Source organism: Aotus nancymaae, unplaced genomic scaffold (genome assembly GCF_030222135.1).
Source record: "Aotus nancymaae isolate 86718 unplaced genomic scaffold, 86718_ANA_hifiasm-v0.15.2.pri h1tg000010l, whole genome shotgun sequence".
Classification (NCBI taxonomy): domain Eukaryota; kingdom Metazoa; phylum Chordata; class Mammalia; order Primates; family Aotidae; genus Aotus; species Aotus nancymaae.
In genome coordinates this window covers 32,834,154-32,846,833 of record NW_026988421.1, presented here as the reverse complement: position 1 = coordinate 32,846,833, position 12,680 = coordinate 32,834,154, and the positions used below count along the sequence as shown (strand labels likewise).

At 48.6% G+C, this 12,680-nt stretch overlaps 1 long non-coding RNA gene across 1 annotated transcript in view; it reads left to right on the top strand.

Annotated features, from left to right (window-relative positions):
• LOC135273991 (uncharacterized) overlaps positions 1–12,680 on the top strand; it is a 27,596-nt gene extending 14,916 nt beyond the window's left edge. The window contains exons 2-4 of the long non-coding RNA XR_010341763.1: positions 8,261–8,392; positions 10,261–10,372; positions 11,234–12,680. This is a non-coding gene — a long non-coding RNA (uncharacterized LOC135273991). The remainder of the gene's footprint in view (positions 1–8,260; positions 8,393–10,260; positions 10,373–11,233) is intronic.

Genomic DNA, 12,680 nt, shown 5'->3' with positions numbered 1-12,680 from the left:
CCATTGTATTGGAAGGCGAGACTGTCCATTTTGGTGGTCTATGCTACTGAGCCAATAAGCAGAAAACAGATTATTCTACTGAATTAAGTTATTGGTCCAGATGGTCAGGGGAAATTGGGTTGCTACTACATAGTGAGGTATATTAGTTTTCTTTTTTCTTTTCTGAGATGGAATCTCACTCTGTCACCCAGGCTGGGGTGCAGTGGCGTGATCTCAGCTCACTTCAACCTCTGCCCTCTGAGTTCCAGTGATTCTCCTGCCTCAGACCCTGGAGTAGCTGGGATTACAGGCATGCACCACCACACCCAACTAATTTTTGTATTTTTAGTAGAGACGAGGTTTCACTATGTTGGCCAGGCTGGTCTCAAACTCCTGACCTTAGGTGATCCACACACCTCAGCCTCCCAAAGTGCTAGGATTACAGGCGTGAGCCACTGCACCAGGCCAGTTTTCTACTACTGTGTAACAAATTGCTGCAAACTTAGTGGCTTAAAACAACACCCATTTATTATCCCACAGTTTCTGTGGGCCAGGAAAGTGGGCAGGGCTCAGCTGGGTTGTTTGCTCAGGACTCACAGGCTGCAATCAAGGTGTTGGCCAAGGTGTCACCGTGTTGACACCAGCCAAGGAGTCAGGCTGGTCTCAGACTCCTGCTTGGAACCTGAAGGCCTGGCAGGAGAAGAAGCCTCTTCCAAGCTCATTCAAGGTGTTGGCAGAATTCATTTCCTTCCTATAGGACTGGGGGCCTGATTTCTTGCTAGCTGGAGGCTGCTCATAGTTCCTGGCGAGGGGTTCCACAGTTCTTTGCCACTCGGGCTTTCACCAGTGGCCGCTTACTTCATCAAGCCAACAAGGAGAGTCTCTAGAGCAAGTCTATGAACAAGACAGACTCGCAGACTTGCATAACATAACCATGGGAGTGTGGCATAACGTAACCATGGGAGTGCCATCACCTTTGCCATGGCCTGGGCTCCAGTCAGTCTCAGGTCCTATTCCTACTCAAGGTGTGGGGAACACATAAAAGGGTGAATACCAGGCCGGGTGCAGTGGCTCATGCCTGTAATCCCAGCACTTTGGGAGGCCGAGGTGGGTGGAGCACTTGAGATCAGGAGTTCAAGACCAGCCTGGCCAACATAGTGAAACCCCATCTCTACTAAAACTACAAAAAATTAACCAGATGTGGTGGCATGCACCTGTAATCCCAGCTACTTGAGAGACTGAGGCAGGAGAATCATTTTAATCCAGGAGGCGGAGGTTGCAGTGAGCCAAATCTTGCCACTGCACTGCCACCTGGCGACACAGCAAAACTCCATCTCAAAAAAAAAAAAAAAAAAAAGTGAATACCAGAAAGCAGACATAGTGGGGAACTACCTTACAGTCTGTCTGCCACATGTGAGTAGGAGGACTATGTCTGGAAACAAGAGGATCCTCAGGGTGTACCAAGTGATACCTCCATGCCCAGTAGTAAAGGTCAATAGGAAACTAGTAGCCAAAAGAAGACAGGAAGATTGACATCTCAGGCCCTTCAGAAATGAAACTTCGGGCCGGGCATGATGGCTCATGCCTGTAATCCCAGCACTTTGGGAGGCCAAGGTGGGTGGATCACTTGAGGTTAGGAGTTCAAGACCAGCCTGGCCAACATGGTGAAATCCCACCTCTACTAAAAATACAAAAATTAGCCAGACATGATGGCATATGCCTGTAGTTCTAGCTTCTTGGGAGGCTCAGGCAGGAGAATTGCTTGAACCCGGGAGGTGGAGGGTGCAGTGAGCCAAAATTGCACCACTGCACTCCAGCCTGGGTGACAGAGTGAGACTCCGTCTCAAAAGAAAAAAAGAAACGAAGATTTGGGTTACTTCAACAGGAACAAAATTTCACTCATCTGAGGTTCTGGCTAAAATTAGGGGAAATAGGGAATGGGTAATGAAAGAAGGAAGCCATAGATATCAATTATGGTTTTGTGACTCGTTACTAGCCTGGCCTTGTGACTGGCCACCTGGACTATAGCAGTAGTTCTGCACATTTCCTTTCTGTTTGTTATGTATATATGGACTTTTTTACATGCTGCCTCAGTCTGTTCAGGGGCTGCTATAACAGAATATCATAGACTAGGTAGCTGCTGCTGCTACTGCTGCTGCTGCTTCTTTTTTGGGAGGGGCTGGGGAGGGGGATAGAGATGGGATCTTGTTATGTTCTGGCCTCAAGCGATCCTCCCACGTTGGCCTCCCAAAGTACTGGGATTACAGGCCTGAGCCACTATGCCCAGTTAGCAGGTAGCTTCTAAACAACAGAAATTTATTTCTTACTATTCTAGAGGCTGGAAGTCCAAAATCAAGGCACTGTCAGTTTCATTGTCTGTTAAGGGCCTGTTCCTAATTCGAAGATGGCACCTTCTGGCTGTGTATTCGCATAGTGGGAGGGGCAAGACATCTCTCTGGGGCCTCTTTTATAAGGACATTTATTCCATTAATGAGGGTTCTGCCCTCATGATATAATCACCTCCCAAAAGTCTCTACCTCCTAACACCATCACCTTGTGGGGTTATGATTTCAACAGAAGAATTTAGGGGGGACACAAGCATTCAAATCACAGCACTAACGTTTTTGTTTCTCATTCTCCCCATTTTTATTTCTTGTTGCATGCAAGCTAATGTTACAAGTCTTTAGGTAAAAAATAATAGAGACTATGACCACATTTGGTAAGTATTTAGTATAGCCAGTGATACGATGATTGTTGGGACTGTGTGTCTTCTCATTTTGGAGAGAGGATGAGAACTTCTTCACTTACAAGAAAGACAGTTGATCTTCTTTAGTTGGAAATATGAGTTGCTTCATTGCTGCATGGAAATTCAAATGTATATAGGAGTGAATATGGAAACCGAGCGTTGATCCTCCCAGTTACCAACTTGTTGTCTCTCAGCGAAAAATATACCTTCTGTTGCACATACGGCTCCGTAATCCTGGAATGGAGCCCTGTAAACACTTTTTCTTTTCCAGCTAACACAATGCTCAGCTTTGTCAGTAGAGGGAGCTAGCGGGACACTGTAGGAGGCAGGGGTTGAGGGGTTCCTCTCCTTGGTGTGTGTCTCTCATCAGGCTCCTGCAGGTTTGTTGTTGTTGTTGTTTGTTTGTTTTTGAGACAGGGTTTCACTCTGTCACCCAGGCTGGGGTGCAGTGGTGTGATCATAGCTCACTGCAACCTCAACCGCCTTGGGCTTGAGGGATCCTTCCACCTCAGCTTCCCGGGTAGCTGGGACTACAGGCATGTGACACCATGCTCAGCTGTGTGTGTGTGTGCATGTGTGTGTGTGTGTGTGTGTGTGTATGTGTGTAGAGATGGGGTCTCGTCATGTTGGCCAGGCTGGTCTCGAACTCCTGAGCTCAAGCGACTGCCCACCTTGGCCTTCCAAAGTGCTGGGATTACAGGTGTGTACCACCATGCCTGGACTCTTGAAATTTTTGAGGTTCCTCCATGGCCCGGTCCCTGGAGCACATATGGTTCTCCAGCCCAGACTCCTGAAGTGTGGGTTCCTGTGGTGTGAGCAGCTTCTTTAGTGCCTGGGTCCTACAGTGCATGGCAATCAGCAACACACCATGGCTAGCGGCTTTCCCTGGCACCTCTTTGGATGGCTTTGCAGCAGATTTTGAGATGCAGTACCTCCCCGTGAGTAACTTCCTCAGCACACCTAAATGGCAGATTTCTAGCAAGTTCCACCAGGGCAGCACCTCAATGACTTCTTTGCCCTCCAGTGAGCCATAGCCACATGCTCTCCAATAAGGTCTGGATTTCGGCCCTGGAAGAAGGCTGGGAAGGAAGGCTTGTTGCAGGAAGCCCTAGGGGCTAGGAGCTGCCCCTTCTATAGTCTATTCCTTATTCTTTAGCATTCACCTTTTTTTTTTTTAGCCTGGAGGCAGAGTTTCACTCTATCACCGAGGCTGGAGTTCAGTGGCAGGCACGATCTCGGCTCACTTGCAACCTCTGCCTCCCTGGTTCAAGTGATTCTACTGCCTCAGCCTCCTAAGTAGCTGGGATTACGGGCACCTGCCACCATGCCCAGCTAATTTTGGTATTTTTACTAGGGACGCTAATTTTTGTATTTTTACTAGAGATGGCGTTTTGCCGTGTTGATCAGGCGGGTCTCAGACTCCTGACCTCGAGTGATCCGCCCACCTCAGCCTCCCAAAGTGCTGAGATTACAGGCAGGAGCCACCACACCGGCCTCTCCTTGTCTTATCAGTCAATCCCTCAGTGCTCCAACTCCTTGTTACAGTGAATGAGCCTTCATGTCAAACTTTCCCTGTCCAAATGACTGTGTGGAGATTGGACTCTGATATAGTGGAGGATGACAAGTCTAGTAGGATGGTGAAGGAGAATGAAGAAACCTCAAGACAGCAAGTTTTGTCTTGCAATCCAGGGATGCCCTGGGAACCAGTGACCTGGGTGTCAAAGCTCTTTTAGAAAACCGTATTGATAATAAAGGTAGAATATATTGATCTTGTTAAAAGAAAGACTTCAGCCAAATTAAATTTAAAGGAGTTTAATTGAACAATGAACGATTCGCGAATTGGGCAACCCCCAGAATCACAGCAGATTCAGAGACTACAGGGGTGTCTTGTGGCCAGAATAAATTTATAGTCAAAAAAAGTAAAATGACATAAAAATATCAGAAGTAAAGTACAGAAACAGCTGGACTGGTTACAGGTGACTTATTTGAACACAGTTTGAACACTCAGCAGTGTATGATGGTTGAAGTATGGCTGCAGGATTGGCCAAGACTCAGTTACCATTACAGGTGCACACTCATAAGTTAGGTTTTCAATCTTGTCTACCTATTAAGTTAGGTTGCAGTTCATCCACAAGGACTCAAATATGAAAGTACGGGCCAGGTGCAGTGACTCACGCCTGTAATTCCAGCATTTTGGGAGGCTGAGGTGAGCGGATCACCTGAGGTCAGGAGTTTGAGACCAGCCTGACCAACATGGCAAAGCCCCGTCTCTACTAAAAATACAAAAATTAGTCGGGTGTGGTGGTGCACACCTGCAATCCCACCTACTCGAGAAGTTGAGGCAGGAGAATTGCTTGAACCCGGGAGATGGAGTATGTAATGAGCCCAGATTTTGCCACTGCACTCCAGCCTGGGCAAGAGAAACTCAGTCTCAAAATAAATAAAGAAAGAAAGAAGTAAGGAGTCCTTCTCAGGTTATATTTAGTTTGCTTTAACAATCTCTTAGCACATATATTTCATTTAATCCTTACCACAGCTCTATATGAGGCAGTGCGATTGCTGTTCATCTTCTTATACAGATGAAAAGGCTGAGGTGAAGAAGTTTGTAGAATATCATATAGCTGGGAAGTTGTATGTTCCAGTTACAACTACTGCATAACAACTTATGCCCCAAAACTTAGTGGCGTAAAACAACCATTTCAGGCTGGGCGCGGTGGCTCACGACTGTAATCCCAGCACTTTGGGAGGCCAAAGTGGGCAGATCATGAGGTCAGGAGTTTGAGACCAGCCTGATCAACATGATGAAACCCTGTCTCTACTAAAAATGCAACAACTAGCCGGGCATGGTGGCGGCCACTGTAATACCAGCTACTCGGGAGGCTGAGGCAGGAGAATCGCTTGAACTCGGGAGGTGGAGGTTGCAGTGAGCCGAGATCACGCCACTGCACTCCAGCCTGGGGGACAGAGCAAGACTGACTCTGACTCAAAAAAAATAAAAACCATTTTAATACACTCGTGGGTTTTGTGGGTCAGGATGTTTTAAAATGTACTTGAGATTTTGGTATTATTCAGGAACGGTAAGGCCAACAGCTCAGGAGATGACTACATTGAAAATATAGTTTGTTACTCACAGTTCCCAAGAGGAGTAGGCACCCCATACAATGAAGGACACATGGGGAAGCACCAAGGTTGGCTGGGGGCAGAAGGAGCAAGGGGAAAGCATTGGAAAGCAATGGGTGAGGCAGAGTAAACAGGTGAGGTAGGTTTAGGATTGGCTATTCTTAGAAATTCCAGTGGGCTCTCGGGCATAAGGACTGTCTCTAATTGCCCAATACCTGGGCCTGGGATGATTGAGGCAGAGGAATATTGCCTCCTGGAGTGTAAGAGCCAGATAGGGGAGGCAGTTCAGGATATGGACTCAAGGTTGGTTGGTTTGTATGTCAAAGGCATGCTTACAAGCAAGTTGTTTGCCATCTCCAGAAGTTAGCTGGCCTAGCTGGGTGCAGGGACTCACACCTATAATCCAAGCACTTTGGGAGGCTGAGGTGGGAGGATCACTTGAGACCAGGAGTTCAAGACCAGGAGTGCGAGACCTCATCTCTACAAAAAATAAATAATTAGCCAGGCAAGGTGGTGCAAATTGTAGTCCCAGCTACTTGGGAGAGTGAGGCAGGAAGATCTCTTGAGCTCGGGAATTAGAGGATGCAATGAGTCATGTTTGCACCACTGCACACCAGCGTGGGTGACAGAGCAAGACCACTGAAAGAAAGAAAGAAAGAGAAAAAGAAATTAGCTGGCTTTGGAGGGGGCAGTCCCTCCCCTGGTCTGCCAGGCCCCAAGATGTCAAAAATAAATCTTAAAATACAGAAAATAAAATAAATCCATTATAAAATATAGAAAAAGAAAACTCCCCAAAAAACCCATGATCACTACACAGGAATTTAGTGAGAGCACAGCAGGAGGGTTTTGTTTCTACTCCACGACATCAGGACTTCAGCTAGGAAGTCTCGAATGCTGAGGTTGACTTGATAGCTGGAGGGGCTGGAATAATCATTTCTCATCCTTTTGGTGCCTAGCCTGGGAAAACCTGAAGACTAGAACTGTTGACTGGAGTGCTTCAGAGGCTTCTCAATGTGACAAGAAGCATGGTGGCCTCAGAATAGTCAGACTTCTTCCACAGTGGCTCAGGGCTTAAAGTGCATATTTATTTTGGCAAATAGGGCAGAAGTTACATTGCCATTTTTTTTTTTTTTTTTTTTTTTTTTTTTTTTTTTTTTTGAGACAAGGTCTTGTTCTGTTGCCCAGGCTGGAGTGTAGGAGTGTGATCCTGGCTCACTGCAACTTCTGCCTCCCAGGCTCAAGCCATCCTCCCACCTCAGCCTCCCAAGTAGCTAGGACTACAGGCTCATGCCAACATACCCAGGTAAATTTTTTTTTTTTTTGTATTTTTGGTAGAGATAGGGTTTTGCCATGTTGCCCAGGTTGGTCTCGAACTCCAGCCTGGTCAGGGCAATCTGCCCATCTCGGACTTCCAAAGTGCTGGGATTACAGATGTGAGCCACCATGCCCAGCCTGCGTTGCCTTTTCTGACATGACCTAGAAGACATATAGTGTTGTTACTGCCATTAGTTACAACTGAGTCATAAGCTTGCCAGATTCAAAAGAAGTGGACATAGACCCAATATCTTGATGGGAGGAAAGTCACAGAATTTGCTGCTATTTTTTAAAAAACTGCCCACGTGGAACTAGGATTCCGATTCTGACAGTTTGGCTCCAGACCTTACTTGCTTAACTACAGGGTCATTGTAAGGCACAGAAATCTGTTTAAGTTTGCCCAAGAAGTGGGGAGAAAGGTACTATAAACCTACAGTGTGTTTACAGAGATGAAGTCCAGCTGAATGACCTGGAGTGAGTCACAGGCAGCTGTTTTCTGTCTCTCACTATCTCTTGTCTTTGCATATCTGCCTGTGGTAGTTAATTTTATGCGTCAATTTGACTGGGCCATAGAATGCCCAGATATTTGGTCAAACGTGGTTCTGGGTGTTTCTGCAAGAATGTTTGTGGATGGGGTTAACATAATACATTGGTAGACTGAAAGCCAATTGCCCTCCCCATGTGGGTAGGCCTCATCTAATCAGTTGAAGGCCTGAATAGAATAAAAATCAGCCAGTTCACAGGTAAGGAGGTGATGCAAATAAACACTCAGCACAGAGCATCATCCAACTCCAGCCCTGGGGGGCCATCCTCCTGCCTTAAAGCTCCTGCTGTGGATAAAATAGGGAGTTAGGGGGCAAATCCCCCACTCCAGGGGCTCCCTAGCATAGCAGGGGGAGACACGGAAATAGCAGTCAGGCTCCCAAGTGCAGATCTCAGGGACTGCAGCAACCACACCCAACTCTTATGGTCTCTTCCTGGCCCCACTCACTCTTGGGGCCTCTTGCCCAGTCCCCTTCCTGCTGACCCTCCCCACAAAATCGGGACCGTTCTCTTTCCGGCCATTCAGCGGCAATCCTCTGATGTTTTGTCTTCTCCCAGACCAAGGCTGAAGCCTCAGATATATGCAGTGGTCAAAAGCTTCGATTTGGAATTTCTATTTCTACGAGCTGTGTGGCACCGGATCAATCACATAACTTCCCTATGCCTCGGTCTCAGGTTCCTCATTTTAAGGTGAGGATTTTGGTTTTGTTTGTTTGTTTTGAGAGTCTTGCTCTGTTGCCAGGCCGGAGTGCAATGATGTGATCTTGGCTCACTGCAATCTCCGCCTCCTGGGTTCAAGTGATTCCCCTGCCTCAGCCTCCCAAGTAGCTGGGACTACAGGGGCGCACCACCATGCCTGGCTAATTTATTATTATTATTTTTTTGTATTTTAATAGAGACTGTGTTTCACCCTGTTGGCCAGGCTGGTCTCAATCTCCTGACCTCAGGTGATCCACCTGCCTTGGCCTCCCAAAGTTCTGGGATTACAGGCGTGAGCCACCACGGCTGGTCACCACCATCATTTTTGTTATAAGCAAACCTGCTCTTTGGGAGATGTTCCCTTATCTCTTAAGGTTGCTGGCTGCAGACATGACCCTGAAGAATGGCAGTCATGGCCATGCATTCTTGACACACCCAGCGATAACATCCAGTGATGCTCTGGACCCATGGCAGGCTGCCGCTCCTGGCAACTCTGGTCTCCCACCTCTGCTTATTGAAATTCTATCCGGCCTCCAATGACACCTTGTGCTGAAAGATTCCCCAGCCCTCCCCTCACACATACTCTCTTCCTTCCCTTTTGTATTTTCTTAGAACCCTCATCTACACCTCTCTTTTGTGTCCACATTGATCCCTCCCCTACCAGCAGAGTGTAAACGTTTTGAGGGCAGAGGTTGGTCCTTTTCATTTCTGCTTTCCACATCCAGATTGTTTGCAGCTAGCAGGTGCCTAGATCATATTTGTTGAGTTAGACAGAATCAAAATTTTTCTGCATGGTATGCTTTTTCCAGAGAGTCCGCTGGACCGCCCCGTAGAATGTGAAAACATTCCAGGATTCCAGAGGCTAAAAATATCACCCCAAAGCCACTGCAGGCGCTTCCTTGTAAGGCATGATGTGACTCCTGAGGCTGGAAGTTTATGCCCACCAGGTGATGCTCTGACCCTCAAGTCTCCCAGTGCCTTTTTTTAGAAAGGAAGGATTTTGTTCCCTCCCTTTTGCAGTTGGTTCACTTAGGTCCCCACTCACATTAATCCCCCGTCACCAGCCCAGCACCCAGATTTGCACCCAGCTGCCCATCTGAGCCTGAGCCCTATTCAATACCAGCATCTGGAGGGTTTTGAGGATTCCCCACCAGGGGACAGAGGGATGCTAAGGGACGCTGAGGGAAAAGCTCTGAAATTGGGATCTGAAGACCTAGGTTTCAGTCCCAACAATGACACAAGTTGTTTCTTTGGGCAAGTCGCTTATCCTTTCTGGGTCCCTGTGAGTGTAGCCAAGAATAAAATGTGGAAATTATATAAATGTACTTTGAATGTGGTGTGGAGTCAGGTCCCCTGGGCTGGTATTTGAGCTGTCACCGCCTTCCTGTGAACATGATCAGCTTCTGGAGTGCAGTGGCACAATCTCAGCTCACTGCAACCTCCGTCCTCCAGGTTCAAGCAATTCTCCTGCCTCCCAAGTAGCTGGGATTATAGGTGCGCACCACCACGCCTGGCTAATTTTCGTATTTTTAGTAGAGACGGGGTTTCACCATGTTGGCCAGGCTGGTCTCAAACCACTGACCTCAGGTGATCTGCCCACCTTGGCCTCCCAAAGTGCTGGGATTACAGGCATGAGTGACCGCGCCCAGCTTAAATGTTTTATTTTTTAATTAATTAATTTATTTTTGAGACGGATTCTTGCTCTGTGTCACCCAGGCTAGAGGGCAGTGGCACGATCTCAGCTCACTGCAATCTCTGCCTCCTGGGTTCAAGTGATTCTCCTGCCTCAGCCTCCTAAGTAGCTGGGATTAGAGGTGACTGCCACTGAACCTGGCTAATTTTTGTTTTTGTTTTTTTAGTAGACAGGGTTTCACCATCTTGGTCAGGCTGCTCTCGAACTCCTCACCTCGTGATCCACCTGCCGTGGCCTCCCAGTGTTGCGATTACAGGCATAAGCCACCGCGCCCAAAGGTAAGCTTCTTTAACCCTGTAAGCCCTGGTTTCCCCATCAGCAAATCAGAGCTATTAATCATTTTATGGGTTGGTGTAAGGATCAAGTTAAACAACAAGTATAAAGTGCTCGTCATAGTGCCTAGGATACAGTAAGTATTCAGTTAATCAAAATCACATGTGTATTATGAATCCCTGGCCCTTAAAACAGTGCCCAGCATTTAATAGGTGCTCAGTATCTATTTGCTGGTAAACGGATTTTACAGATGAGTAAACTGAGGCACAAAGAGCTCAAGCCGCCCTCCCTCTAGGCCCCAGCACTAAGGAGTAGTGAGGCAATGATCCACAGCCAGGCAGTCGGACTCCAGGACCTGCACCCTGAGCCTCTACACCATGCTGTCGCACACAGACAGAGGTGTCATACATCACCATTTGTTCATTTAAAATATGCATTCAGGCCTGTAATCCCAGCACTTTGGGAGGCCGAGGCAGGCAGATCACGTGAGGTCAGGAGTTCGAGACCAGTCTGGTCAACGTGGTAAAACCCTGTCTCTACTAAAAACACAAAAATTAGCCAGGTACGATGGTGCACACCTGTAGTCCCAGTCACTTAGGAGGCTGAGGCAGGAGAATCACTTGAACCCAAGAGGCAGAGGTTGCAGTGAGCTGAGATCGTGCCACTGCACTCTAGCCTGGAGACAGAGTGAGACTTTGTCTCTCTCTATATCTATCTATCTATCTATGCATGCAGTGGCTCATACCTGTAATCCCAACACTTCGGGAGGCTGAGGAGGGAGGATCCCTTGAGCCCAGGAGTTTAAGACTAGCCTGGGCAAGATGGCAAGCTTCCATTTCTCTCTCTCTCTTTTTTAATGCATTCAGAGCCTTCTCCAATTGGCAGTGAGAGGCATTACCTGCTCAGAAACCACATAGCTTTTCTCTCCCAAGGGGAGCCAGCCTGCTGGAAGAGGACCTGCTCATCCAAGCCAGAGGACAGAGGACCCATGACCAGGAGATGAAGACTAGCTCTGCAGCGTGAGGTCAGCTGTAGGTCTGAGGCATGCACAGTCCCCAGGGTAAGAGGGGCCCTCTCAGTTCCATTGCTGTCCCTGCAGCCACTCAGTCATCTGTTCCACAAACATTTACTGAGCGTCTCCTATGTGCCAGACACAAGCAAAGATGGATAAGACATGATACCCAATAGTTATTATGTAGCCGGCTCAAAACTGCTGCAGAGGAATGGTCCAAGTGGGGGCCTAGAAGAGCAGCCTCAGAGGCTGGACCAAAAGAAAGCAGCATTTAAATTCGGCCTTGAAGGGTAAATAGGAGTTTTACTGTCAGGTAGGGTCTGGAAATGCAGGGCATTCTGAGCTTATCTGGAAAATTTGAAAGGATTGGTGGGGTTGGTATGCTGGGTGGCAGCATGGGAAAGGGACGGAAGTGGCAAGCCAGGAAGCCGGAAATTGGTTGGGGACAGATTGTGAAATAGGGCACAGAGAAGAGATACCCTCTGTCCTGTCTCAGTGGGGCAGGCAGTGCATTGAACAACCAGGTCTATGTTTTAGAAAGATGTCTTGAGCCTGGCGCGGTGGTTCACGCCTGTAATCCCAGCACTTTGGGAGCTGAAGGGTTTGTGTCCTGGTCACGTTGGGTAGCGTATTTTTAATCTGGGCAAGACGGGAGGATGACAAGGAAGAGGGTGGATAAGTGTAGGCATGATAAGCTTGTGCCGAGTGGGACCGGTGGCGGTGCCTCTGGTGGATGATGGACTCTTACTCTGAGACCAGGAACTTGGACAACTTTGGACAGGACGAGGCGGGCCCTGGCAAGAGACTGCCTACGTCCAGGCGACAGCGGATGTCAGTTCCAAATCAGCACTGCTGAAGAGCCCGGAGGCCCGGGGTGGGCGCTATGGCAGGAGAGAGGGGAAAGGAGGAGGCAGGGCGAGTAGGGGCGGCCCTAGATGTGGCAAACCCAATTGGCTCAGCAGCGCGCGTGCTGGCAGGGTTGAAGCCCGCGCCGGGCTGGGGGATGCGCCCCGCCCTGGCCCAAGGACGAAAGAATCCGAGCTGGGGGCCTGGCGCAGAGGGGAAAGAGGGGCGCCAGAGTGGTGAGGCAGACGGAAAGAGAGATGGCAGGAAGCCCGGAGGAGCGCGCGGGGGAGGAGACCGCCGAGGGGAAGGGAAAGGGGCGGGTTGGAGGGCTGGAGAGCGGGAGAGGGAAGGCGAGGAGGGCCGAGGGGAGGAGAGAGGAGAGGAAGGGTGGGGAGAGGAGGAAAGGAAGAGAGGACTAGGAGGGGGAGCAAGGCGAGGAGGCCGCGGCGGGCGCA